The sequence below is a fragment of the Dromaius novaehollandiae genome, chromosome 11, assembly GCF_036370855.1.
Source record: "Dromaius novaehollandiae isolate bDroNov1 chromosome 11, bDroNov1.hap1, whole genome shotgun sequence".
In the NCBI taxonomy this organism is placed as follows: Eukaryota; Metazoa; Chordata; class Aves; order Casuariiformes; family Dromaiidae; genus Dromaius; species Dromaius novaehollandiae.
This window is the reverse complement of record NC_088108.1, coordinates 22471000-22488691: the sequence shown is the minus strand read 5'-3', so window position 1 is coordinate 22488691 and position 17692 is coordinate 22471000. Positions and strand designations below refer to the sequence as shown.

Here is a 17692-nt window from a genome sequence, read left to right as displayed (position 1 = left end):
GCTGCAGGCTGCAAATGTTACTTCATTTCTTAAATGATTTTCTATTAGAATTTACTCTTCCCTGCACACACACACACTTTCTATTTCCAAAGAGAAATTAAATTAAGGCAGCATGGAAGAGAGAGGAAGCAAAACAGTATCATGTGTTTTTAGACTTTTAAATAGTGAAAATCTTAGAAAATTAATTACACTTATTTGTATATAAAAAGCTGTGAAGAATTACGTTTCTCCTGATTTTTGTTTTCAGACTGGAATCTTCCTTTATCTAAATCATTCTTAATCGCAGCGTAAGTTCCAGAAACACGGGTGTCTTCAGGAATGTTTTGGCCAGCTCTTACTCAGCACTAGTTACGCAAGCAAACCTCACCTCTGAGGCCCGCGACAGGAAGCAAAGTACTGCTTTTTTCTGACTAGAGCAGAGGATATTGGTACAGTGGGAGGAAGAGAGGGGTGGAGAAGGGCTTAGTATCTGGGGGAAAGAACGAGGCGGGTGGCTTAAACCTGTGGAAGAGACAGTGATTAGCAGGGAGGGGAGAAGAGGGAGGCAGTATAACATGTCATTATAATTTTACATGCCTAAAGGAATGTTATACATAAATTGGTCTAATAAAAGATGGCTCTACCTACAAACTTTGTCCCGTGACCTTCACAACCACAGCAAAAGATACTCAGTTTTATAGCCTGGTTATCGTGTACTTTCCTAACACTATCACACGTTCTGTAAACAGCACAGAGGCTTTGCTTTTTGCTTTTATTTTCTTTTGCCCGGAGTTGTTTGCATGAAAAGCCTTAGAGAATCAGCAGTAACTCTCTACAACAATAAACTAGTGTTTTTTGGCTCCTCGATGTTTGATGGCTTGAACTGCATTACTGGTCCCGCTCTCACCACACACAGCGTGAGCTGTCAGCAAACGCCAGATGTCAGTAAGGGACCGAAAACAGGAGCAGAAGCCTGCGAAGCTGCTGAGATGACCTTCAATAAAGTGCCACAATAAAGTATTAGATATTGCAGCCCATCCCTAGCACTTTCCAGACAAAATACTTCCCCTGTCATTTTCTGAATTTCCCCCATTGTTTCCAGTAAAAGTGATGAATAACTGTTTTCCTTTTAAAACAAAAATCCTCAGTCACTTCAGAACTTAATTGTTTTCCCAAAGCATTTCCCCACAGGAGAAGTAGCCCTCTAATATGATCACATTTCTTCCAGGTATGAGATAGCTCCTCGTCACGGTCTGCAGAAATTCAGCAGCTATATGTAATATATAGGATTTGTTCATGTCCTCTGTCCTCTGTGTTTCACCTATTCGATTGCAAGTCTGGGGCAGACACTGCTGTCTGTCTGCGTTGCGCCTCTTCCCAGGCTTCCAGCAGACCGTAGAGAGCTACCTGGTCAGGGTGAAACATCCTCCAAAGATGCAATTAAGGCACCCTATAAACGGCTCTGCTTGTGGTTATTTTTGCAAGTAGCATTATTTTCTTCACTTTCATTCCATAAAGGAATTATGTCCGTTATGGGGAAAACTCAGAGAGGACATTTAGCTGCCAGAACAAATCTTACATAAGTTGCACGAAATTTGAGTCACTTGTCTTTATTGCATGTGAGTAATAACACCTCTCCTTCCTTTGCCTCTGAAATCGTTTTGTCAGGTGAATTGCTGGCAGGAGTTAGAGGTGCATGGATAGAAGATGTTCATGTGGCTGGTGAATCAGCTCAAAACTGTAAAAAGGTGAGCATTAAAACAGGCTTCCTCCTACCTCAACCTTATTATAAATCACGAGTGGTTGCGGAGTACCTGCTGCATTCAAGGTGCTCAGGATAAAGAAAAGAAAGGTACAGTCCCTCACAGAGGAGCTTCCAGTCTAATTTTAACCATGACAATAAGTGACAGTGACAAATGGGGGGGGGGAGAGGGGAAAGGGAGGATGAGGGTTACAATAATAAGATTACATGGTCACTTAGGTTCATTATGTCTCTGCCTTTGTGGCACTGCTGGTCCATTGTGTTTCTAATGGGTGGAGGAATGACGGATGGACGGATGGATGGATAGACGGAGAGAAACTGGGGCAGAGAGCACAGCAATGGGGCAAATCAAAGGAAAAACAGATAGGTTTTGATGCAGTTTGACTGTACTGGGAGTGCCTCGCTCTTGGACTGACTGGGCCAGTGCAGTTCCTATTGCAGGATTAGGAACTCTTCTTCCCCCCCCCCACCAAGATCCTCACTGTGTCATCAATGCCAGCTTAGAGTCCTTGAGATTTGTCTCCCAACTTTATAACTGGCCTTGCACGTCTCCATCCCCGCAAAGAGAAGGTCTATCTCAAAGTGTTCCCTGCTGCCCGTTATCCTTACAGCACGCTGCTCCCTTCACCTGCGTGCTGCACGGCTGCTTCACCGGGCTGCACCCTACCCCGTAGCTGGATGTACCTAGTGGTGCAAAAGCTTTCGAAACTCGAGACGGGAATAGCTGCATCTTCCATAAATGGCCAAGCCCGGAGCGAGCTACGTGAGCCGCCCCATGCCGCTCCCTCGCTCTTGCCAGCTCAGCACCCGCGAGGTGCAGCACATCTCACTTAATCTCTGCTGCCACGCTCTCCCCGGTGCCTGCTAAGCGTGCTCGAAGAGTCCAGGGCTTTGGCCCCTGCTGCCGCTCACGGCCCTGAAACAAACCCTGACAAGCGTCTGGGCAGAGTCTGATCGTGGCCGGTGCTGCTCTGGGCTGCCGACGGGCTCGGCCGCAGCGTGCCGTGCCTGCAGCCAGCAGCAATAAACCCGGCTCTTATTAAATTAACCTGCAAAGACATGGATCACGCAGGGATGGTGGGGGGATGCACAGATGGCACAAGCGAGGGCCAGGAATGATTGCAATCCTCCTCGCGTCCGTGAGAGACAGCTCCCGCCCGGCGCTGCGCCCTGCAGCGAGGCTCTGCCCTGCAAAGCCGGCCTGGGGGGACGGCAGAGGGGAGCACCCCCAAGCCGCGGAGGGCGGCGGGAGCATCCCGCGGCTGGGTCCGCACCAGCCTCCCACCAGCCGGAGCCTCGCCGGCCCAGCTGGACCACTGCGCAGGCTCGGCCCCGCTGCGGCCGGCGCTGCTTTCGGGCTGTCTGCGCTGTGATTAATGACTGGCTCCTGGATGTGACTCACCGTGTTAAAGCTATAAAACAGACTCTTTTCTGCAGCAAACTGCCGAGCGAAGATGACCAGGTGGCTACCCAGAAGGGGTAGCCTGGATTTCACCTAAGTCACCCAATGAAAACTGTCTGGCTGGGTGCATAATTTGTGTAAATGTATGCAAAACTAGGTTAAGATCTAGTGTCGTCTCTCCTCCACCTCTTCCAGAGGTTTTGCTAATCCACTTACTGTGCTCGATGGTATTTAGCGTGTAAGCTGCAGGGCCAGGCCTGGGTCCCCGGAGTGCGGGCAGCTCCTAGCACGCTGGGGTGCTGGGCTCACATCGGGCTCCTTTGAGGAGGTTCTGTTGCACCAACCGCGTGACCATAACGGCAGCTTTGTATTTGTTCTCCTTCAGATTGTAGTGAAATATGTCTGAGGGGCTGGACGTGTTCACCCGGCCAAGTCTCCTCATTCTGGGGGCATTTCAGGCTGCACCACCTGCAGACACACTGCTCTCCTTTGCCAGCTTCTCCTGCCAACGTGGAGATGACTCAGAGGCAGATTTTGAAGGCCTTTCTCAGAAATCTCTTATTTCTGCCATATGCCACCTTTCAGACATTATTTTAGTAGACCCGAAAGGCATGTTGGCACTTAAAGAAAAGATAAAAGACTTCTTCTAGGGGAATATATGATCCTGGGACAGAACTGGGGATGCGCAGGACCATATCAGACACACAGAGCAGGTTACGGCACTTCTGGGGAGGGGGAGCACCTCTGTTCAGCCCGGTCCCGTGCGAGGCCGGCGCTGGGGGATGCTCTCCACACCCTGCCATGCTCCCAGGAAGCTCGCGGCCGCGCTCGCGGCTTTCCCGCGTCCTGGGGCTGGCGAGAGCGGCTCGGCTCGGCCTGCTGTCTGCCGGCCCCTCGCCTCCGCGCTGCCCCTCTCCGCCCGGCAATCCCCACGGAGGCTGCGTCTCCTGCAGGACCAGCACCTGGCGCTGGGGCCCGGCCCCTGGATTCTCCCGCTCCAGACATGAGCACGTCTCCCGGTGAGGACGAGGACGGTGCAGTGAAGAAGCGCGTGTCACGGGTCGCTCCTTTGCCCCTTTCTCCTGGTCGTGGAGCTGTCTCCTTATCAACCTTCACGGTCCGAGCTAATGCAATCCGTAAAAGAGCAGCATCGTGTTATTTTAAACACCCCAGTGAAAAGAAAGGTAGGGGAGAAAGGTAAACATACTGTCAAGGTACATTCAAGATTTGTAACAATGAGGCACTTAAACACTTAAGTCTAACAGAAGAGTTCCCACTCGCTTTTAAAATTCCCATGGATTTTTCCTTTTTTATGATATTCCTGCAGCAATTGCAATTCAAATGCTACAGGAATGTGCAAACTTGTGCATGCGATGCACTAACAGAATGAACCAGCTAACAATTAATTAGAGTGAAACCCTCCGCTTCATTCCCACCGCAGAGAGAAATGCAAAATTCAGCCCAAACGGGGTCTTCAGAAAATACCTTGATATTACATTGATTTTAATTATCAAAAACATTTCTTTCTTCTTTTTAATAAATTACTTTTAACAGGACCGTTTCCTTGTAGCAAAGTGAGAAGCCTTGTCCTGAATCGCTAACTCCTCTGTGCAGCGCACGGCGCTGAGCTCATTACAGCGTGCAGGATCCCGAGCCTGGTGCTTGGAGGCCGCGCTCCCGTCCAGCCCGTCGTGGCCTGAGCCCGCTGGTGTCCCTGCAGCGGGCGGCGGACCTGCAGCCCTGGGAAAGGCAGCATCACCGCGCCGCCGAGTGCCCCCTCCCCGAAACGGGGCCCTCCGTGCGGCCCCAGCTCACGTCCAGGGGATGCTGGCCTCAGCAGGGCAGGCGAGAGCGTCGCCCCGGACCGCTGCCGGAGGGAGCACCCCAATCCCGGTGCTTCGTTAGAGCAGGCAGATTGCCTGGGGCTGCAAAGCAGCTAATTTCTCTGCTTGAAAAACAGAATTAATATTTGCAAGGGAGCATTAGAAGCAGCAGGGGCCATCAACAGCCTTGATGGGACTCCCCGGCTGGTACGGGCTTGAGAGCTCGCTGTGGTGATGGCCAGCCATCCTTAATGTTTTCTTCTGCAGCTCATCAACTTGCTTGAGTCCATTTGGGGGACAAAAGCCAGCGCGCCAAAGCCCAGCTGCCTCTCTGCCCCGGTGGCGGGGGACTGCTGGCCGGCTGGGTTTTGCAGAGCGGCGCTTGGGCGGTTCAAAGTGTTTCCCAACTTGCACGGCCTGGAAAGGATCAAACCAGCAGCTGCTGGAAGCGAGTGCGGCTCTGCCGGGGCCGGCGCTCCCCTGTCTGCCGCCTCCTCGCCGTACCTACGAGACGGACAAACAAACAGCCCCGCGCGGCGGCGGGGGCCGCGGCTGGACGGAGGGTGAGACCTCGCCAGCTCTTGTGCATCCGCCTCGTCCCTAGGCTTTTCTCGCCCCCTGCTTTCTGCTTTTCTTCTCTTTTTCCCAATATTTAACCCCACGCCAAATTCTTCCCCATCCTCTTAAAATTCTGCAAGTCTCTTAATACATTTTTTTTAAACTTGGCTGCATAATTCTGCAGCATTTCGAGTCCCTCCGCGTTTAATCCTCATGCCTTGTGCCACCACCATGTTCTGCTCAGTTAAACACGAGCTCTTCACATGTTATGCCTGCCGGACACAATTTTTGCACACTCCCTACAAAGGGAATCACCCTCCATCACCCCGTGCTCCACGGCGAGTGCCAACGGCCACCCTCAGCAGCACCCCTCGCCGGTGCCGTTCCCGCAGGGGAGGGCAACACGGGTTTTTCTCGGGCGGGAGTTTCCCGGGAGGCCTCAACCCCCACTCTGCACCCCCCTCCTAGGAAGGGGAGCGGGGTTTCTTGGGAGAGGGGATTTCACACCCGCGACTCGTCGGGGATTAGCCCAGCAGTTCTTTCTCCATTCTCCTTTTTCTCATAACAAATAGATCAAAGTGATCTATTTATCCCGCACGAAGTCCAGATTGAGTAAAAGCTGTCTGGCTTTGGAGCACAGAGGCCCACTGAAGCCGGCCTTGAAAAATAGATTTTTTTCCTGGTGTTTCCGCTGAAGCCCAAACAGCCTATGAACCAAATGGAGATTTTTATTAAACTTCGCTTTCCTACACAAACGTGCCCCAGCGGAGGGGAAGATAGATAGGCTGGGTGCTGCAAGCTTTCCTGATGACACAGGCCATAAATACGCCGCCACGCACAGCTCGCTCGGAGGTTTAATCCAGCTCCATCTCTAAGGGGAGGGGAGCCGGGCTGGCAGCGGGCAGTGCTGCAGCTCTCGCCCTGCTCTCGCTTGCCCCCGTCCGCAGCAGCCTTGGCGGCAGGGAAAGCGAAGCGAAGTGAAGCAAAGCGAAGCGAAGCAGCCGACACAGCCGCCGGAGGAGGGATCCTGCCCCGCCGCAGGAGCACCCAAACACGGTGCGCCGAGAAGCGCCCGCTTTCCCCGCTCTTCGGGGGTTTCGGAAGCGGATCGGGCGCTGAGCTGTGCCGCTGGATGAGGTGGAAGCCGCTTACAGGCAAAAATGTTGCAAGTGGCCTTGACCCACAAATGGAGCCAATTAACCTGCAAGGAGAAGCCAGGGAAGCAAAACTTTGAAATGTTCATTTGCAAACTGCTTTCTGCCCCCGGCGCCTGGTTCCTGACCCGCTTTGGGAACGGAGGCCCTTGCCGCCTGCCGAGCTTGCAGCCCGCACGGGAAATGTCCACCTCGTCCCCGCTGCGTTTCATGGGGCCACGCCACGGTCGCCGGCGGGAGGCACACGTGCGTGCTGCCCCGAGCCTGCAGCCTCCGGCAGCGAACCAAACTGGCCGAGGGACCGGCAGCGAAAGGGCCTCCCCGGCCCCATCTCACCATTAAACAGTTGCCGGCCGCAACTCAGCTGTTGGCGCCAGTGTCCTCCACGTTGCAGCAGAGGCCGAGGCCGGAACACCCCAAATGTGCTCTGAGAGGCGGAAGCCGTCTGTGTCTTCCCAGTGCTCTCCGCTGCTCCAGGCGCCGGGAGGCTGCAGCCCCACGCTGGGACAGGCACGGCGGCCGGGCTCCCGGGGACATCGCTGCCCCCGCGTGCCCTGTCCCCTCCCTCGGGACGTCGCAGAGCAACCCCGGGCGCCCCTCTGCCGGCGGCCGGCACTGCTGTGCATCCCGGTGCCCATCTCCATCACCGGTCCCCTGGCTCCAGCTCGGCTCTGGGGCTGGTGCAGCGCCCTGGGGACGCACGGGTGGCCCACGCTGGTGTCGGCTCTGGGCAATGAGGGCCGTACCCTGCTTCGGTTTCCGCAGCGAGGTCCCCGGGCACCGGCGGGGGTCCGCAGGCACTGCGAGCCAGCGTGGCAGGTAGCAGCTACCTGTGACAGCAGCGCTGCTGGCATGCGGGTGGCCACCACGGACCGAGCGGGCTGCTCAGCAGCTTTCTTACCTCTGCATCTACTCAGCGCTGCAGCAGCGACCGACAGAAGCTCTGGGTTTTGGCCAGGCGCCGTTTGCTCGGGAAGCTGGAAGCGAGCTCGGCTGCGACCGCCCGGGGCCCGAGCGGGGCCTCTCGCAGGCTCTGGCAGCCGGCGCGGCCGAGCCCCCGGACCTCCGAAACAACCCCTGACACAAAGGCTGAAAGAGAAAAATTAACATACACATCACCGTGCTACAAAAGCTGCGGTCCTTTGAATTACATTCGATTTACTCTTCATGGTCATCTTCAAATGCACAGTTCTGCTCTCCCCTCCGATCACATCACGGACAGCTCAGAAAGGAAGCAGGGAAAAACACAAAACGAGCACGTCCTGGGCGTCTCAGCGGGTCTAAGGCACAAGAGAAACCAAAAGGCAGCGTCTGCAAAGTTTTACTTTTATTTTTCTAAAATACAAATGTCTTTCTTGTGTTAGTAACTGCAATAGGATAGGCCCAATGCATCCGGTAAAAAGGAGGCACTGGCTACAGAATTCAAAATACTGAAGGTATTTTCTGGAAAGAAATTTATTCTGTTGTTCTACACTTTAGATACAACATTGAATCAAATTCATTAGTTATTATTTTTACATCAGAACCTTTAAAGATTGGGACTAATAAACTGGAACTTGAAAAGTTTTTAAAGTAAACTCCTATTAATGTGTAGATATGGATCCATAAAAAACATAACCAAGAATTTTATACACTTTATTAAAAGATCAAAAAATAAACAATAACAATATAGAAGTAACATACTAAAATGAGTAGCATTATGCACATTTCTAAAGCACGTACAAGCACTACAGCAATATAACGTGGCAAAAAGAAAAATAAATTCAAAGCGTACACCCTGTCGGTAGCAGTTGAGGGAATGAACTATTATGTTATGGAACTGAAATATTGCATTAACCTATGCCTGTCTGGATCCGACGGTATTTTAATTTCTTACAGTTCCACAGGGCTAACTGTAATCTTTCGTATATATTCTAAACTATATCATTAAATTGATATCTAATGTTTCCCTTACTTTGTTTTACCAGAAATGTCTATGAAAAGAATGTGTTTCAAATATCTACTTTACACAGTACAGTATTAATGTTTTTATATATTTAAATTAATAATTGACAATTTAGGAGAACATTCTTTTTTGATTTTAGTGATTGCCTAAAATACAATTCTCTATTTATAAAAAAAAAAGAATAGTGATCTATTGTCAGGTGAAATAAGAATGGGTGTAGGGATTTTTGTTTCATTTTCATGAGCTAAAAATGAAAATATAATTAAAACAAAGCTAATTGGAAAGAAAAAAGAAATCCCATAATCCAATCTAAGAATGGTCTTATCATCCCCTCATCTGCTAGGATACAAAAGCCATGGCAACAAAATCATTTGGCTTCCACCACTATCAAATAGCATCTGTGTACAGTAATAAAGAACTGGAACCTTGTAATTCGGTGTCAGGTAATTCTCTCTGTTGTGTGTTTGGAAAAATAACTTCATTTTATTTAATAGTTGTGTTATTTTTGCATGTTTGAATATCTCATTTGAGAGGCGTATAGAGTTATTTTTGATGATAGAGGATGACAGTAAAGATCACTAGCAAAGATTTTAGCAGTGGCCTCATGAACGTACTCATATCCCAATGAAAAGAAGTTTTTACCGGCTACGACTCATTTCATAGTGCAAAATATTTTCCTCTCATAATCCTACAGATGAGAATGAGCTTGATTATGAAAAATGATCACAGCAAAGGGAAGCCTAAACAACCTGGTGGCTAGAGCTAGCTAATTATTTAATATTAAACATCATTCTAATGCCCAAGAAAGAGGCAACATCTGATTTTTTTCCTCTGCTTTAATGACCAAAGGATGAATCGTCCTTCAGGTGGATCCAAGCAGCCCCAGCGAGACCACGGCGACCGCCCGATGCCACGGCCCCGATTCAGCAGCCCCGGCTGGCGCTGCCAAGGGTCGGGGACCGCTGGGACAGCAGTGGCAGCGGCGAGGAGGGGATCTCGCGCTCTGCGGTGGGTGGCCCAGCGGCCCCCGTCCCTGGAGCGGGTGGGAAGGGAAGGCAGTGCCAGCGGGTGCCACCCGCCCCGGACTGCTCTGGGGGTTCAGCTCAATGCCGGGAGGGTTTGGGACCAGCTTTGTGGCAAAACTAGCCATGTTTTTTGAAGCAAATGTGGTGGCTTGGGTTTTGCAAAAAAAATACTCGGTCCAATCAGATAAACGGGTCAACGCAGGCCCTTTAGCTTCTCCAAAATCCACACAGCAGTGCAGAGCCCTGGCAGTACAACCAACAGCAAGGGGGGAAGAGACTCGAGAGAGCCTGGGAACCAGGGCTGCTGGGAGCCAGCCGTCTGCTGCAAGCGAAGGACATTTCACATCACTGATCTGTTTTCTCTGTTACTGTTAACGTATCAATGTGCTTGCAGCAAACGAGGACGACCAGCCCTGTGCACGACAGCACCACCTCCACGTGGCCGGCCGGCTGGACAGGGAACGTGCAGCTGGGTCCTCCTGGAAACACCAGTCCTCACTGTTAAACTATGATCGACCACAGTGAGGGAGAAAACAGAGCCACGTAACCCTCAGCCAGCCTGTAGCTAGAAGATGCTTGACAAGCACTGTCCTTACGGGCCTGCAGCTGCTGCCAGCTGTGCTGCTGGCTGGGAGGGCACAGCTGCATGCTCTTTTGATGACAGTCAACAGGAAGAAAACAGGTTCTTCCCCCAAAGTAAGCCAAGGGTGATGGGAAACCACCAGCCTGGCTGTGCACACATCTTTGGCAGAGAGCATAAAGGGCAGGGACCCACCATCCCAGCCCCCTGCTCCGAGATCGGCCACCGCTCTCCCACGTGCACCCACGCCGCTTCCACACCCTGACTGCTCCAGAACAGCTGAAACTGTAGGAAATTTGAGAAGGTTGTGAAAGAGACTGTAATGCTGAATATGTAGCAGGCTTCTCCATCTTTCCTTCCAGCAAGCAAGCTAGGAGCATCCTCCTCATCCTCCGAAGCCCGCTAGAGATCCAGCTCACTCTTGGAGGAGGAGGAGGAGCCGCAGAGTTGCCCCAAGGCAAGGAAGGGCAGGCTTGCCCCTTGCTCTCCTGCCTGTGTTATCCCCCAGCAGAAGCCCCAACCTGGCCATGATCAGCCTTCCCAGCCGCGCCCCCAAATCCAACCAACAGCTCCACCGGAGCAGGCAGCACGACCCAGCACCACCGCGTGAGCAACCCCTCCGCTCTTTCAAACGGGCATCGAGGCCGTTGTACAGCAGCAGGAAACTACCCCGACACAGTCCGAAACAACTCCTGCCCTTCTGCTGCTCATCGGTCCCTTCAGTTTGGTTAGCCTGCCCCGAAAGGGTGGGAAAAGAAAAAAAAGGCCTGAGCAAGGGGCAACAGCTCAATCTCCCTCTGAAATTCAAAACGCTTGCTGCAACGACAGTCGTCTATAACAGATACACACTTCCAGCTAGAAATAGGATTAGGTGTCAGGAAAAACGCGCGTATGCCACCAGTGACATCTTGGTCCTAATGGGATTCACAGAGAACACAACTTATCAAAAACATGACCTAGGGTGTGTTCAGAAATGTAGGCTGATTTAAAAAAAAAAGCGTAATTCAAATCTTTGCTAGTGACCTTATTAATTAATTAAGCACTGTTTCCCATTTCTCCGTGCTGCAGGTTGGAGCTGACCTGTTATCAGTCTGCTGTATAATAAGCTATGGCAAACTACAAAGCTTTTACAACAGCAAAGCAACATCATGCTTTCAGATAAGTTTTATAGCAAAAAACTCCTCCTTTTCAAAGCCTTAGTAATACCTATCTCTTTTACAAACTTTTCCTGTATTATTACAGACTTTTTATATTCAAAATAAGTTCCAAGGATTTCTTTCGTGGACTATGTACATAAGTGCAAAAAAGGTGTGTCTCACACATTCGTACACTAACTGAATCAGTTTAACTGCAGCATATTTGTATCTTCAACACTGTTAAGGGGTCATTCCACAATATTTTTTCTTATGTACAGTTTTTGCTAATATAAATTAGTATTAAAATAGTTATATGTTTAATTATTTAGCCCTGATCGTAACATAATCATGTGAGTGTTCAATTCCAGGAAAAAAAAAACAAACTGCAAGCAGAGCTACAGTACTGAAACGGGTTAATTCTGAATTCCCACAACGCGAATGGACACGAAATGAAAGAAAGACCAGTCACTATGTCGTCAATACAGGCTGCCGTGTTTTCAAAGTTAAAATACTGTGGAATAACCCTTGCCACACAACAATTTCTACAAGCTATAAAACCTGACTCTAAATCCATGTGTTGTAAACTTCTTGACTGAAAAAGTGACATAAAGACACAAATTCAGCGTTCACATGGGACTTTGGGATTTTAAAAATATTCAATCATATCTTTATCTGACAGTATCGAACTGTACCTTTAACAAGCTCATACTGTTACACATCACTTTTAATTTACATGTGAAAATTTCACAAATAATGTATACAAAGGTAGCCATGTTGTAGTTTTGTTGCCATAGCAACAACAACTTAATATAATTAGTTAACAATGAATCTATCATTGTAGGAGTTACATACAAAGTTAATTTTGTTCTTAAACTGTAAACTATACAAACTAGTTATGGACTGTATTCTATACCTTACCATGCTTCAGTGTTGGTTTAGAATATAACTAAATGGGTTGAGTACATGTATTAAAAATTTTAAACTTTCTCTAACTCTCCTTCAAAATTAAATTCATTAGTTACTAAAGATATCAAAAAAGCAATAATGAAGACCTTAAAAACTAATGGTAAAGAAATGAAAATATATGACATGAATTAATGCGTTGTAGCCTAGTAACAATGTGTTGTAGCTATATTTACATTTGGATTAGGCTATCAACTATTTTTTTTTTAAAGTTATTACAGTCTTTAACATACAGTATATACTCTAAGGCCTTCAACAGGCACATGGTAAAATCAGGTCAATATCAAACTAAATCCATTCAACAGGAATGGGAAATTAGATTTTCCTCATAAATTTCACCTTTTTCAATTTTCAGGTACGTGAAATGTACAAGGGATAAAACAAACCGAGGACTCCAGTTTCGCAACGCTTCGGGGTCTGGCGCGTCCTAGAGCTACTCTACGGCATCGGCAAGGAGTCTGGAAGGTGGAGCACACATCCCATCGGACACACGCGTCTCCCGGGCCGCCCGGGCGCGCGGCGGGACCCGAGCCGGGGCCGGCTGCCGCCCGTAAGGCGACGCTTAGGGCAGAGAGGAAAGTGCGTCGGGGTGCTCGGGAACGGGGCCGGCGGGGGCTGGCCAGGGAGGTAATGATTTCTAGAACGTCACGATGCAAAAATACAAAGTCAAAAATCATCAGCTAGAAATCTCCAACTAAAAAAACATGGTTGATTGTGAAATCAGGTTCCAAATTACTAAAAACACTGTATTTAACAAAAATAATCTTAATAGTTTTATGAATCCATTTTATTTTAAATCCCTCTTTTATTGTCTGCTTATGTTACAGTTTAGTAGTAGTATTTTTTTTATTGAAACTACTAACAACCTTTTTTTGTGAAAATGATCAATCTCAGCTTTCATTTTCCCTCTGCATGACCCGTTTTATCCAAGTTTCAGCATTTCTTGCATATTGTTTGCATAAGGCTGAGAGAAATGGACAAAGAGAAATAACTTTGGATAAATAAAAAATATAGGTTCATGGAAAGTGGGAAGCTTATAAAAATGTCACTAAAATTATATTGATTTAAACAAACTTACATACATCTCTTGTCAAATAAAGGATGATATTCATGCTTTTATGACATTTGTTTAGAGTCACTAACTACCTTGGTGACTTTGTAATAGTCTATTTAGGAAATTTATAGTCTGGCGACTGTTTTTTTTTCTTTCTTGAACAAAGAAAATTAGAGCAAGTCATTGCACAACTAGTTTAAATAGTGCTACCTCAAAATGGCATTTTTGCCGAGATTGTTTTGAATTTGGTGAAGTTTAGTGCTTCAAGCTTTTCTTTCCTTAAACTCATTTACAAATTAACGCTAAATTTGCCAGCAATATAAAAACTGTTGTGGCACCTAATATAACTACCCTGAACATCCCTCATTGGACCTCTTTAATAAAAAATAATCCTTAAACGCTTTTTTTTTCAGTGCTTTAAATGTGACATGAAAACAGCTGTATTCTAGGTTTACATTCTATGCACATCTATGCCAGATGTTTAAGTAGATAAATAAAGTAGGAGGTTACATCAAAGTGTCAAGATATACAAAAATCCATTTAGCACTGAAAAAGTTCCAACCTCCTTTAACACATAAAGCCATACAAGCTTGAATGCATCCTTTCTGGCTTAAGAAGATCAGCTCTGTTCTTTGTTGAGGCACTGGCACAGGTTGTGCAAAACCCATTTTGATACACAAATAATTTCAAACAGGAAGTACTCAAATCCACTTTTTCCACTAACAATGTTATGGTTTTGGGAAACAGAAACTCAGTGGTTAAAAGAACAGGTATGCGGTAGCCAATATAAATGAGAGTCACTGATTTCAGGCAACACTGTCTGCTTCTGAACGCTGATGGCTGGGAAACATCTACGGACGTGAGTGACTGTCAAAACGCGAGGTTCACAAATGAGTGCTGCGGGGGTGTTTTCCCTCTCTCAGAGTTTGGTTCAAAGCCTGTCGAAATGAATGGAAAGATTTCTACCGGCTCGAGGCTTTTCTGAACTGGACTCTTCCAAGGTTCTTGCTTATGAAGAAATCTCCACAGCAGATGGTCACAGCCTGGTCTGGGGCACACCACTTGTGCCTTGCAGGCCCCTCTATCACTTGTGGCCCGTATAAATACATATCTACCAATGTATCTGTACTCACACTGGAACAGAGGGGGCAAGGAAATCCTCTAACCAAAGCCTTAGGAAATTTGAAAAGAAAACATGATCTGGTTGTCAGAACTTGGCACCCCCCAGGGCCATGGTGAGCTCAGGGTGCAGACCCTCCGGACACCAGGAACGTGCCTCTTGTTTGGTTTTAGTAATGATTCTCTTTCTCCAAGCAGTTCATACTTCTCTGGAGTTCACAGATTTACAGGAGCAAATCCATCTCTTCCATAATGCCAATGATATTACAGAGCTACAATAGGGATGAATTTGGTGCGTCCTCAAATCAAATTCACTGTGTAGCCAGGCTGTTCAGCAACGCAGCATAGTCACAGGCTGTGCTGTCCAGGGTGCACGGGCTGGAAATCGTTTCATTCATGCGCGTGAAAAGGAGGTGTTGAGAACTAGCCCTTGTCGTGCGACAAACATTGCTCTTGATCAAGTAGAAGATGCCAAAATACATCCACTGACCTACAGGAACTCCATTAGAAAGAATATCCATGTACAGTAGAAAGCTTAAGTTTAGATTTTTTGTGTTGGCTTGTTACTGGTAAGCTTGCTCTAAAGGGCCAGAGGTCTTGGGAAATATCACCAACTTAAGGAAAACGGTGAGTAAATAATTGGTGCACGCTGATGAAATGTCAAGATGAGCCACGTAAGATTTCAGGCTGAAATGCTGCAGCATGCGCAGTGGAGACAAGCCCACCTGCACGCTACCACCCAGCTCGGGCTAAGTCATGGTTATGGGCCTAATCCAGCTATATGTTTTGTAGCTAACAGTTGGTGTTTGTTCCTCTCCAATGCAAATGCATCTTTGCCCAAATGAAGCTGTCTCACTTATCCATTTTTTTTTTGACTGCACCATGAGAATAGCAAGAAAGATTGTGCGCCATTTGCAGCTGAGAATGCACTTCAATGTACAACAGAACTGCAGACATTCCTCGATACTTTCCACGGTCTGAGCAAATCCTTCCTGTCCCCATACTTTTCACTGAGTGCAGGTTGTGGTTTTGTTTTCTACGCTTCCAGAATCGGCTCATTGTATTTAAAAAAGTACCCTGAACTGGACTAAAACGACAACTGTCCTTTCCTGTCATTTGTACTAAATTTTGGAGACTCTATCTGAAGGCAAATTTTACATGATAAAAGGAGCATTCAACACAAGCAACTGTAGCTGACGTTAACAGCAAGATCTAGAAAAGGGCAGAACATTCTTGTGTCGTGTTTTTCAAGCACATAATTCCTGTTTCCCACAATAACATTTTTAGTAAAAAACAAACAAAATCCCATAAAACCTACAGTATATGAAAACTTAAGACATAACAATAATGAAAAAATGGTATTGAGTATACTTGATAATGATGTACACTTTAAAACAAATCAATAGACTATGATGTAAACAAAACAGTAAGATAACACTTTAAAAACAAGACAAACATTTATCCATCGATAGTATACAGTAAACCAACAGTCCGCTGTGCAGATGCACTTATCAGGATGGTAGTCATAAAATGATTAAGTGTGTTAAAGTAATGTGTTATAAAAGTCTATTATAATTTTCTACTTGTATATCTCATATAACAGAGCGCTGTTTGTTAATTGTTTCTATAGTGCTTTTTTTTTTTTTTTTGACATTCCCATTGATCAGTTTTTGGTTAACATGTAGGCTGCAACAGGCTTACTGTAGAGGTGGTGGAGAACGATAGAGGGAAGAGGGGGTATATACAGAAAGGCCATGCGCAGCTTCCCACCAAGAAGTCCTGGTGCTCCACAATTTTACTGTTCAGAATTTCAATATGGTCTGCTGGAGGGGAAAGAAAAAACAACAACAAAGAAAGAGTAAGAAATTGGAGGAATTTTTTTTTTTTAAATAAAAGTCATTCTAATAAGATACATCTATATCTTCACTGCATTGCCCAAGAGGTTTCCTTTATGTTGCAGACAGCCAACATTTTATTCCCTTATTTTTCTGACTTAGGGTGAAATTGCTAGTAACACACTTGGCATTCTCTTTAATCTGCACTTACGGCTTTCCATTTTCAGTGCATTTAACACACACTGATGAAGCAAATTGTGAAACAGGGAGGTGGGCAACTAATAGTCTCATTTTGGAGACAAGACGGCAGGTGGAGAATGACTAATGAGAGGGACGAAGGAATCCCTAACCACTGTTAGCGCCCGTTTCCCTCAACGAGAGCCACAGATACTCACTTCAAAACACTATCCTGAGGGGTAAACATGACTGAGGGGTAACAACCCCGGATCAGGATCTCAGCACAAGGGCTCCCGCGTGGACACAGTCACCAATGGGTCTGAGCGCGCTGGGGAAGTTGGAGGAGAAAGCTCTTTTCTGCCAGTCTGTGCAGGCACCTTATGCCCTGCAGCTGCGAGGTGCTGAGAGGACAACTGCTTCTCACAGCACAGCGGTGGGGCATGCACACAGTTAGTGTTCCCTCGCAGAGAACAGGCTCTGTGTCCAACCCAGACATGCTCCAGGCCCAGTAGCCGGAGCCCCAAGAAATCTCATCAAATTCAAAACCTTGGCCCTACTTGTTTCAAGCAAGGGTTTTTCATTCCTGAACAGCACTGCTGATGCTTTATTTGGACAGACGGTGCTGCGCTCCTGCTTGCAGGGAACTTCCTCACCTTGTCTGAAATCGCTGTTAACTACTGACACGCATGAAAGTGAAAAGAATTAAGAAAATAAGAAGTTTCTTGAAATAAACGCTGAAAACAGTCTTGAAGTGTTCAAGAATGAGGTTCTTTCAATGCAAACGATCCCCTCTCGGGTGGAACAGACTTGTTTGCATGTGGTATGGAAATGTTTTAACACATCAGGTGTAACATCTGGTGTTTAGGAGAGTAGTATGCAGTACAAGGCAGAACGTTTCCACTAGCAGGGATAGCTCAGCGTTCACCCCTATACCAACAGGGATACACGGCCACAGTTGGCGGGCCACATAAATAGAGGACAGTTTATTTAGGTCAGGAGAGATAAGGGGCACCACCAACAGGAGTAACTTCTGTCTATTGCTGAAGACATAATTAGAGAACTGCCTGCCAAATTTATTTTCAGCATTTAAGTACTTGCCTGTAATCCGTGCCTTAAGGGAGATACGGAATGCATATCTGTGTATATTAAACGGCCTGCACTGGGAAAATCTGGTGACCTC

At 47.2% G+C, this 17692-nt stretch overlaps 1 protein-coding gene across 13 annotated transcripts in view; it reads right to left on the bottom strand.

Moving 5' to 3' along the window:
- Positions 1-7988: 7988 nt before the first annotated feature.
- The window catches only part of MBNL3 (muscleblind like splicing regulator 3), a 105994-nt gene continuing 96290 nt past the window's right edge, over positions 7989-17692 (bottom strand). For 11 of the 13 annotated variants that reach the window (XR_010391085.1, XM_064518335.1, XM_064518341.1 and 8 more), the window contains one exon: positions 7989-16323. The gene's annotated coding sequence lies outside the window, so the exon portion shown is untranslated. The remainder of the gene's footprint in view (positions 16324-17692) is intronic. The other 2 variants (XR_010391086.1, XM_064518338.1) reach the window with 1 other exon arrangement.